The following is a 9,884-nucleotide window of genomic DNA, read 5'->3' as shown; positions in this document are numbered from 1 at the left end:
CCGTCCGTTAACACGATGAGCAAAAATTAATATATCTGCACAAAATTTGGTAAAGAGCTTATCTAAACTCGAAACCTATTTACATGTACGGAGAAAGGTCGGAATTAGGTAATAACCACGCCTCCTCAGTCTATATCGTAAATTTCGGAAAATGGAAAAATGGCACAATGCATTTAAAAATACTGGCAAAGTAAGGGAAATTGGCTGGTTCATTAACTTTATAACACAAAGTAAAAGTCAAGTAAAATTTTGGAAAATAGGTGTGCTATCGCCCACAGTTAGAGAAAAAAAAATTAAAAACTTTGAAGCCATAAGTCAGAAGTCGTGGGAGTGTTCGAGAGAAAAGTTCTTCGAAAGATTTATGGACCTCTACGCGTTGGCGGTGGCGAGTACCGAAGAAGATTTAATGATGAGCTGTACGAGCTATACGCAGACATCAACATAGTCCAGCGAATTAAAACGCAGCGGCTGCGCTGGCTAGGTCATGTTATGCGAATGAAAGATGATGCTCCGGCCAAGAAAGTGTTTCTATCGGAACCCGCCTATGGAAGCAGAGGTAGAGGGCGGCCCCCACTCCGTTGGAAGGACCAGGTGGAAAACGATTTAAACTCCCTTAGTGTGACCAATTGGCGCCGGTTGACGGAGCGAAGGAGCGACTGGCGCGCCTTGTTGGACGGCCATAACCGTTTAGACGGTTAAGCGCCAATTAGGTAAGTAAGTAAGTCAGAAGTCGTTAGTATGTATTTGGATTTTTACTGAATTATGGTTGTTGTTGTTGTAGCAATAAGGACACTCCCCGAAGGCCTTGGAGAGTGTTATCGTTGTTGGTAGACCTTTGCCGGATGCAGATTCGGTACGTTCCGGTACCAAGCCCAACCATCTCGGGAATGATTTGGTATGACCACATGCAATTTTATAGGCTATTACACCCTCCCACCCCCTAGATCCATGAGGAGTTCGGGGTCGCCAGAGGCTCGGCTGTTAATGAAGCAGGATTCGCCACGGATAGGTGAGGTTGACAATTAGGTTGGAGAAGCTATATATTGCGCTGGCAACCCCTTGAAAGGATTGCTCTACACAACCCCTTGTGTCTCTTTGGATTTTAGTCGCCTCTTACGACAGGCTTACCTACCAAGGGTATATTCTAACCCCTAACCCCCTGAGGTAGACAAATTATGTTCCTTGGTAGATCATGTTTTATGCAGACTCCGAACCGGCGATGTAAGATAGAAGCATTTTCACTGAGATGCCCGCTTAAAGCTTTAACTGCCGCAAGTTTGGCAAAATATTTACAGCTTGAAGCTTCATTACCATAATAGATATTTAAGTGCACAGTAAGTAGAAAAATTAAACAAAAAGCTTAAATGGTCCTGGTCTACTCCTTTGTATTAAGCTCTTCACAAAACTTTCAGTACCAAAGTCGAAAAAAGGGACCAAATGTAAGGTGATTTGGTAAGAACATTGCTTCTATGACAGTAACTGTTTTATATATGGCTAGCTACGTAAGAAGATATTTGCATATGTATAGGTAGTAAGTACGAGTTTTCATATCATTTAGGTAGCTTCCCACCATCTACAGTAGACGCTTACTAACAATCCACTTGACAGAAACCGTGTGAGGATCTGTGAAAAAGTGCAAGTTAGCATTAACCGAAGACGGTGAAATCGGCCCTTAAAGTTCGTGACACGCTGGGTATATAATGTTCGGTTTCGCCTGATCTTAGACCTCCTTACTTTTTGGATAAGTAAGTCGAGCATTTATAGATCCATTGCGCACAACTCCTGCACACATTTGAGGCTTATCATAATGGCACACCCAACTCATTTCAAAATACAAATGTCAGTATTGTTGCGGTGTACATTTATTGCATTTATCTGTGAATACACATGTGTATGTTGGTTTTTTAAGTTTTTGTTAAGATACTGTATCTAATGTAGCTTTAATGACATTCAATGATTTCCACTTTTACTTTCCCTTCATTGTTATTGAACCTTTCACTGCTACTACTTTTGATCTTTTTTTAAAAAAAATATTTTTAGTTTAAAAAGACCTTCGATATTAACGACCGAACTTTAGCTCTACATGAACACGGTCGTGCTTTTTTATGTCCAATGCGAATTTCTTACGTAATTATATTTTGAATATAATTCCTTTTTACAGAAGTATTTGTATAAAACGATGATTCTGCTGTTTTTGTAAGAAAATAAAAAATTTTGACATTTACTGAAGTGGACATCAAAACAGCACAGTTCCGGCGCTGTATTCGTGGTGGTAGAAAGGCTTTGTCGCCAAGTTCATGCCTGTGTCGCCGCTATCCGAATAAAATTAAATTTTGTTGATACATCATTCATCTGCGCCAATGCACCGACAGAAAAAAAAGACAATGAGGTGAAAGACGCCTTCTATAATTGCTTGAAACACACAGCGCTATCCCACTCCCTCCGCGAGTTTTAGAGGGAATGAAAGTGAGACTGGGATTGTGACTGAGACTGGGACTGGGACTGGGCCGAGACTGGGACTGAGATTTGGGCTTCGGCTTTTACTGGAACCGGAACTGGGATGGAGAGGAAAAGGAAGAACTAGAGCAAAGAGAAAATAGAGAAGGAGAGAGAGACTGAGAAAGAGATATAGTTAGATGAAGACAGAAATATATGGATAATGGGAGCAGTGGAGTGGGAGCTACAGAAAATAAGTAATGGAAAAGAGACGCAGAGACAGGGAGAAAGATAAAATCAGAGGAAGGAGTAAATGCAGGGATAAGGAAAAGGGGGAGATAGTATGAGGTAAAAACTTCTTAAAAGTTATGCAGGTGAGTTAATCGACGGCGGGGGCGCAGACTCTATTACATACCGTCGCCGGCGGCGTGGCCGGCGCGCCGACAAAGTGATCGGCGTAAACCTCTGAATTGAATGGCTGGACTTCAGAGTATCACATTTTCCACAACTAATCAGTATGGAAACATACTGCTGGCGTCAATGGTATGTTTGACAATCTGGAATATTATCATTAACTTGCGGATGAGTATCTGGGAGGTTTGTAAAGCGAAAATTAAAAAAAAATAGTATTTGGAAAGGTTTTGTTTATATATATTTAAGAAAATCGACGTTTAGGCCATTTCGGAAAGATCCGCGGTTTTTGTCCCAAAATCTCGCGGATCGTTCAAAAAATTTCGGGAGTTAGAGAAATACTTAAAATAGTCAAACTTTTGTAGCGTAGTTTCACCGAAGCAGATGTTCTGGGCTAACTCTGATACCCGTCGTCGGCACGATTTCTTTAAATAATTTGTGGCTACATGCTGGTCACGCACAAAGGCGACTTACGGTTGCTATCAATTATCCACTAATATTCATGACTCTCGTGGCACATTTTTAACGATTACCATCAATGGTGGCTTATTGTTGATCGCACCAAAGGGCGCCTTCAGTTTATCGGCTGTTTCTAGGAGCTACAATTCCCGACGTTCTAACAGTAGCAATCCCGACCACCAGTCGCTACCACGCATTCTGGGCCTTATACCATATGCCAGCACAGAAGCTATAGGACTGCGACTTCGAACTCATACCTTCGTCGACGTCACTTTCCTAGACGCTCTAGGTGTAGCTCCGAATACTTTCTGATGGATGTTTTTGTCGCGCTATGCTTCCGAGCTACACCAAAAGAACACCTTGAAACGTTAGGGAGTAGCTATTCGGCCAAGGGTGTCACCCTCGAAATCATAAGCTGTCTGAATGGATATCATTGCGTAACACATGGGTGCAAATCTTATAATCTTTGGCGCATTTACATAATTTAAGCTTTACAAGGACCATGGTTAAAAGTTTTATAATGTGGACCAAAATTTGCAGACGTTTGTATTCGATACATTGGCCTCAATAGTCTTAGTTGCCGGCCTTATGATATAAGAGCTCATTATGGATGACTGCCTTCAGTTTTAAGACTTGTTCGACTATCCCCTACGTTAGGGTAGTAGAACACCCAGTAATTTGTTTGACTGTCTTGAGAAAGCTTTTGCTTCACCACATTCTGTGTTCTTGCGAATGACAAATCCTAACCTGGTTAAAAAATGTGCCTACGTTTCACATTTGTAACAGGAGCCCCCACGTGTAGGCCATAATTAAACATGGTTGATAGGCTATATCTAATGTGATTCACTTTAAGGGACCAGTCGGGGAAAGGGCCGCCAACTTGAGGAAATGTCAAACCAGGAGACTTGTGTGTTAAATGATGAAGTGTGAAAATCAAAATTAAGATTTCAGACGCTATTTTATAGTTACGCAAATAAAGTGATTTTTCAAACCCTTCTCATACGCGTTGAAGATATATGCAACTTATGTGTGAGGTGAGAATCATTTCAAAGGATAATTTAAACCACTGGAGCCTAGTAAAGGGTTTTGCATCACTGATTTCGCTTATTCTTTCAGCCAATCGGGATATAAAATTCGGCACCTTTTTCGGGTAACTTGCTTTTTTAACAACTTGACAATTTGAAAATATGTTCGACATTTTGGGACATTTTATTTAAATTCATTGTTCTTTATTAATATTTTGAAAGAATTATGCGAAGTGAGCATTTAAATTTATTATATAACTTTTCTTTAAGTGTTTTGTTTTAATAATTTGTTGAATTCGGTGATGCGAAATCCGTGTTAAGCTGGCCTTGAAAGCTCCGAGAAACTGTAAACGGTTAGAAAGTGTTAAATTTAGCCATTGGATTTTTATAACTGGCAGTGATGCGCATCCCTTGATATCCCTTTCGACCATATCGGACCAATTTTCGAAATGAACAATAAATGGCCTAGACAGTCTTAAAAGAGTAGAAAATATAGTAACGCGCCGAACGCCGCCGCCGCCGCGCCGATATATTTGACATTCGGTGGCGGCGTGCGAAAACCGTCACAAATCGGCGTCGGCGTCGGCGTTTATCGGCGGCGTATATCTCTATTATGCAGATGGAACAAAGTTAGGGCAGAACAACGTTTTGCGGGTCTACTAGTTTAACATATATTTAATAAATATTCCAACTACGACTACCTCTGTAAATATTTTGCATTTGAGTATGCTTTCCTTCCTCACACTTTAAACATGTCGAGGTCCATCAGAGAGTAATTTAGGGGAATCCGAAACATTTCAGCGAAACTCGAAATGGGTTTTTATATGATGTAGAAAAAAGTACCAGCTAAAATATTTCGAGTTTGCTCCTGAATATGAATAATTTTCAAATATATTTCCAGTGCTGATATACATATATGAAGTGTATCGGGACTATCGAACAAGGGGATACAATCGTATTAGAAGCAGCATCTAAACCAACGAAATGGTACCAGAAACAGGACTAGATCTATACAAACGAGTTTTAAGTTTGTTAGTAACTATCGAAAATGTGCCAATAAACCAACTAGTTCTAAAGTGGTAATTTGAATCTTTGAATTTCCACCGCTTACGATATCGCCATGTTAAATTCGCCAGTTGAAAGCATGTAGGAGAGATAGAGGTCGAACTAATAGTGGTTGCGGATGCATAACACGACAGTTTTCCTTAAATTTTGAACTAAATTTCAACCTCTGTCAAATCTAACTGAAATTGAACCATGCATTATTCTCGTATTGTAAAGCTCTGCAGCAGCATAATTACTATTTGCCTGTGATTCCGTAAGACGCACTTTCTATACAGAGTATGGATGTGACAAAGTACTATAGGTGACCTCTTTTTAAGTGCATACCAATAATTGCTTTAAATACAATGCCTCAAAGTATGAATATATACATATATGTAGTATGTGTATCTAGTAAGTACTTATGCTTGCTAGTCATAATTGCCCTTAAGTTGGTCATCATAATTTTCCAAAAAAAGTTTTATATGCACAAATTTATATGTTCCAAATTTTATTAATTCTTTTTAGTGTCTTTGATGTTGTTATTGCTAAAGCCTGTTTGTACCTAATATCAGGGCACCTAAAAAAATTACACAATTGACTTACACGAAGCTTTCTGATTATATAACATGAAAGACGAACAATTTCATAAAAACTACATGAACACACACAAACACATAACTTAAACAAGCGACCTACGGTTGGAACTAAAAAAAATGTTATTGCTAAATGTGAAAACAGGAAATTTTAACGATCAATGTGTTTGTTATATCTTTACATCACACCAAACCTATAGCTGGACATTAGCGGTGATTCAGGAGAGGAGGAAGTCGAGGTCGCTATGCACACAACAAATATTAAAACTTTCTTTTCTCGAATAGCAGACAATTTTAAAATAACAAAAGCGATAATCGAATATGGCAGTAATAAGAAAAATATAAATGTATTCACAAAAAAAAAACGTGTTGGCGGAGATAAATAGGAGTACCAACAGCAGCCACCACAGCAGCCGCCACAGAAAGAGCATCAGCCACATCATAGCGGCACCTGCTTTTCAGCTGAGTTCACATTTGTGTCATTGTATAGGGTTTAAAAAATTTTTTGGGTTAAATCACAATGGAGAAGACACTTCATATGTAGTATGTATGAGAGCGCTAGGGAGTGCACTGAGCTCCAGCGTATAATGATTAACGGTGAGGCGTTTGGTATATAGTTTGGTTGCGCTTGTGCTCATATTTAACAGTTAACATTTAAATTTTGACTGAGAGGTACTATGCATCTTCCTATGGCGCTTGCCATACAATTTTTTTTGTGATTAACAAAATTCCCTTTGTAAAAAAAACCCAAAATTATAATAAAATAATTAAAAAAAATGTTTTCAGTTAAACGGTTTTATTGAAAACAACACTTACATGAAGTAATAATAATACTAAAAGATAGAAAATAATTAGGTAGGTCTTAGGTATTAGTCGTCACACTCCTCATCAATCTAGGGCGTTGATCAGAAAAATAAATAAAAGCGTCGGTCGCGTCAAATTGCTATTGATAGTCAACCGCCCATATCTTTACAAATCATATTTTCATATCCATATGTATAAGTAAGACCAACTGAAACTTAATTATGTTATGCTACGCCTCACAGTTTTAGAAATTTAGTATCTATTTAGTATTATTACTCCTTAATGTAAGTATTGTTTTCAATAAAACCGCTTAACTTAAAATTTTTGTTTTAATTATTTTATTTTCTATCTTTTAGTATTATTATTACTTAATGTAAGTGGGGGCTAAGATACTTGGCTTGGATATCATACGTGGTTCCAGGCTTTGGATCAGGGACTGTTATCAGTTTTAGACCGGCCATAGTGACGAACTGTCACGCGTAATTAGTTATCACGTTCTGCACGAGGTGACCCTGCTTCTACTGATAATGGCGGATCTAGAGAGGACAACTCGATAAAACCGGAACTCTTAGCCCGCTGGCCACCTGTAGATTGCTCCTCCATAGCTGAGCCTCGAGTCAGCTCAGCAAAGGTTGGGCGGGCACCACGACTTGCAGGGTGGCAAGATCTTTCTGACCAAAAGTTGATGGCAGGAGGTCTGTCACTAAGGCTCACCTATCAATGGTCATTGGAGTTCTGACAGGGCACTGTCCCATGGGTATCCATGCGGAACGTCTCAATATATTGGAAAATCCATCCTGCTGCAGCTGTATGAAGGATGATGAGGTGGAATCACCAAATCACTTTAGGCGAAAGTACTTCGGTCGCGACTCACTTGGATCTCCCATTTATGCAAAGTTGAGATCGGTATCATTCGAAGCTTTATCGTTGCTACCCAACGATTCTCTAAGTAGCTATATCTACGTTACCGTTATTTTATTGCATGTGATATCACAACGGACCTTCATGTTGTCCAAGTGAGCTCCCCTTATTAACTCAGCTACCACCTAACCTAACCTAACCTAACCCAATGTAAGTATTGCTTTCAATAAAACCGTTTCACTTAAAAATTTTTATTTATTTTTTTTTTTCATATGTCGCTTTCTATTCATGTATGTAATATGTATGTGTTCCAAGTATGAGGAAAATCGGACCACAAATAAGATTTTTTTTTTAGTATTTCGATCCATTCGCCACCTATCGGATTTTTTTCTTATTATTGCATTGCCATCGGTTTCTGAACTATATTCTAAGTGTGAAGCTTGTAGCTTGTCGGGAAGTTACTTAAATTTTAATTACAAATTGCATATGCGTTGAGTGTTTGTGCATTTAGCATTTTTTGTGTTGTCTCTTTCTCCAACCTATGGTAATAAGCCCCTGTGAGAAATCTGCCTTTAGCATTAGCGAATGCCTCAAGACTTTAATAAATATTTTATGCAAGCAATCGCAGTGCACTTTAATGCTCGAAGTATGAATGGTGACATTTTTGGATTATATTAGGGATATATTTTCGGCATCAGATGTTGATGTTATCTGTGCCTCAGAAACCTGGTTTTCCTCTGACTTATCTGATGCCTACTATAGTATCCCTAACTATGGACTAACACGTGTAGATCGATTAGCTAGAAGGGGAGGGCGGGTTGCAATATATTGCAAGGCCTCCTTAAAGATTAATGTGTTATCAGTGTCTAAAAATAGTGAGTCAGAGATTATTATAGCTGAAATTTCTTATAACATAAATAAAGTGTTAGTATGCTGTGTATATAACCCAAATAGATGTTACTTGTTAGATTACTTTTTTGCTGAGTTGTCTTCGTTTTTAATAGACTTCGAGCATTTTGTTATTTGTGGTGACTTAAATGTTAATTTACTCTTAAATGACTCATATGTAAATAAACTACTTGACCATATTTCAACTGCTGTCCTTACTATAGTCAACAAATATGTACCAACACGATACGCACATAATTCGACTTCAAGCTTGTTGGACCTGATTATTACGTCAAGTCGTGATTATATTACAAAATTTGACCAAATCAGCTTTATTTCTGACCACTAGATGTTACGTTCAATCGTCCTGTTGATACTGTTACCACTGTTTATCGTGATTTTAAGGCTGTTAATGTGGAGGCTTTGTTTATTGATTTGTGCAATGTTGATTGGTCTTTGAACTAGCTTTGACAATAGTGACCTAACCCTTTTGTGCATCCTTGACTTTTCTAAGACCTTTGACTCAGTGCAGCACAACCTCCTTTGCAAAAAACTCGAATTCTACTTCGGGTTCTCCACCACATCTGTTGAGCTTATGGCCAGTTACCTGGAGGGAAGAACCCAGAAGGTAGTTTGCAAAAACTCTGCATCCAAATCTCGTGTCGTCCCTACTGGTGTGCCGCAAGGGTCTGTGCTTGGTCCTCTTCTGTATTTGGTTTTTTTGTCAATGATGTTTTCTCAGTGTGTCAGCACGTAAATCACGCATATGCTGATGACATCCAGTTATACCTATCTAGTCGTGTTGGCCTTGTCGAAGATTTATGTTATAAAATAAATAGTGACTTGTCTGCAATCTGGAAATGGGCTTGTGAAAACTGTCTATGCTTAAATGCTGAAAAGTCATATGTGTTGCCCAGAAGTAGTAGCGTAGTACATGTTGAAGATATTCCAAAGCTCTTTGTTGGAAATAGTGCCCTCTCGTTTACTGAAAAGTTTCGAAATTTGGTTTTTGAGATAAACTCCAAGTTGACGTGTATTGACCACGTTAATAAAATTCTAAGCAATTTTTATTCTATTTTGCGTCGTTTAAGAGCTTCTGCTTCTTTTACACCTTTGGAGACCAGAAAAAGTTAGCTATACAATTGATTGTGCCGCACATAACATATTCTGAGCTTGTCGACAGTCAATTAGATTCTGCTTCGATCCATAAAATTGATGTTGCATTTAATAATATAACGCGTTATGTCTATGGCCTTAAAAAGTATGACCACATCTCCACATGGAGGTGCAAAGTTCTAGGATGCAGTATTTTTTTTTATATTGCTGCACGAAACTGTATATTTATGTTCAAACTTATTGAATT

The sequence above is a fragment of the Eurosta solidaginis genome, chromosome 1, assembly GCF_040869045.1.
Source record: "Eurosta solidaginis isolate ZX-2024a chromosome 1, ASM4086904v1, whole genome shotgun sequence".
In the NCBI taxonomy this organism is placed as follows: Eukaryota; Metazoa; Arthropoda; class Insecta; order Diptera; family Tephritidae; genus Eurosta; species Eurosta solidaginis.
This window is presented reverse-complemented; position numbering follows the sequence as displayed.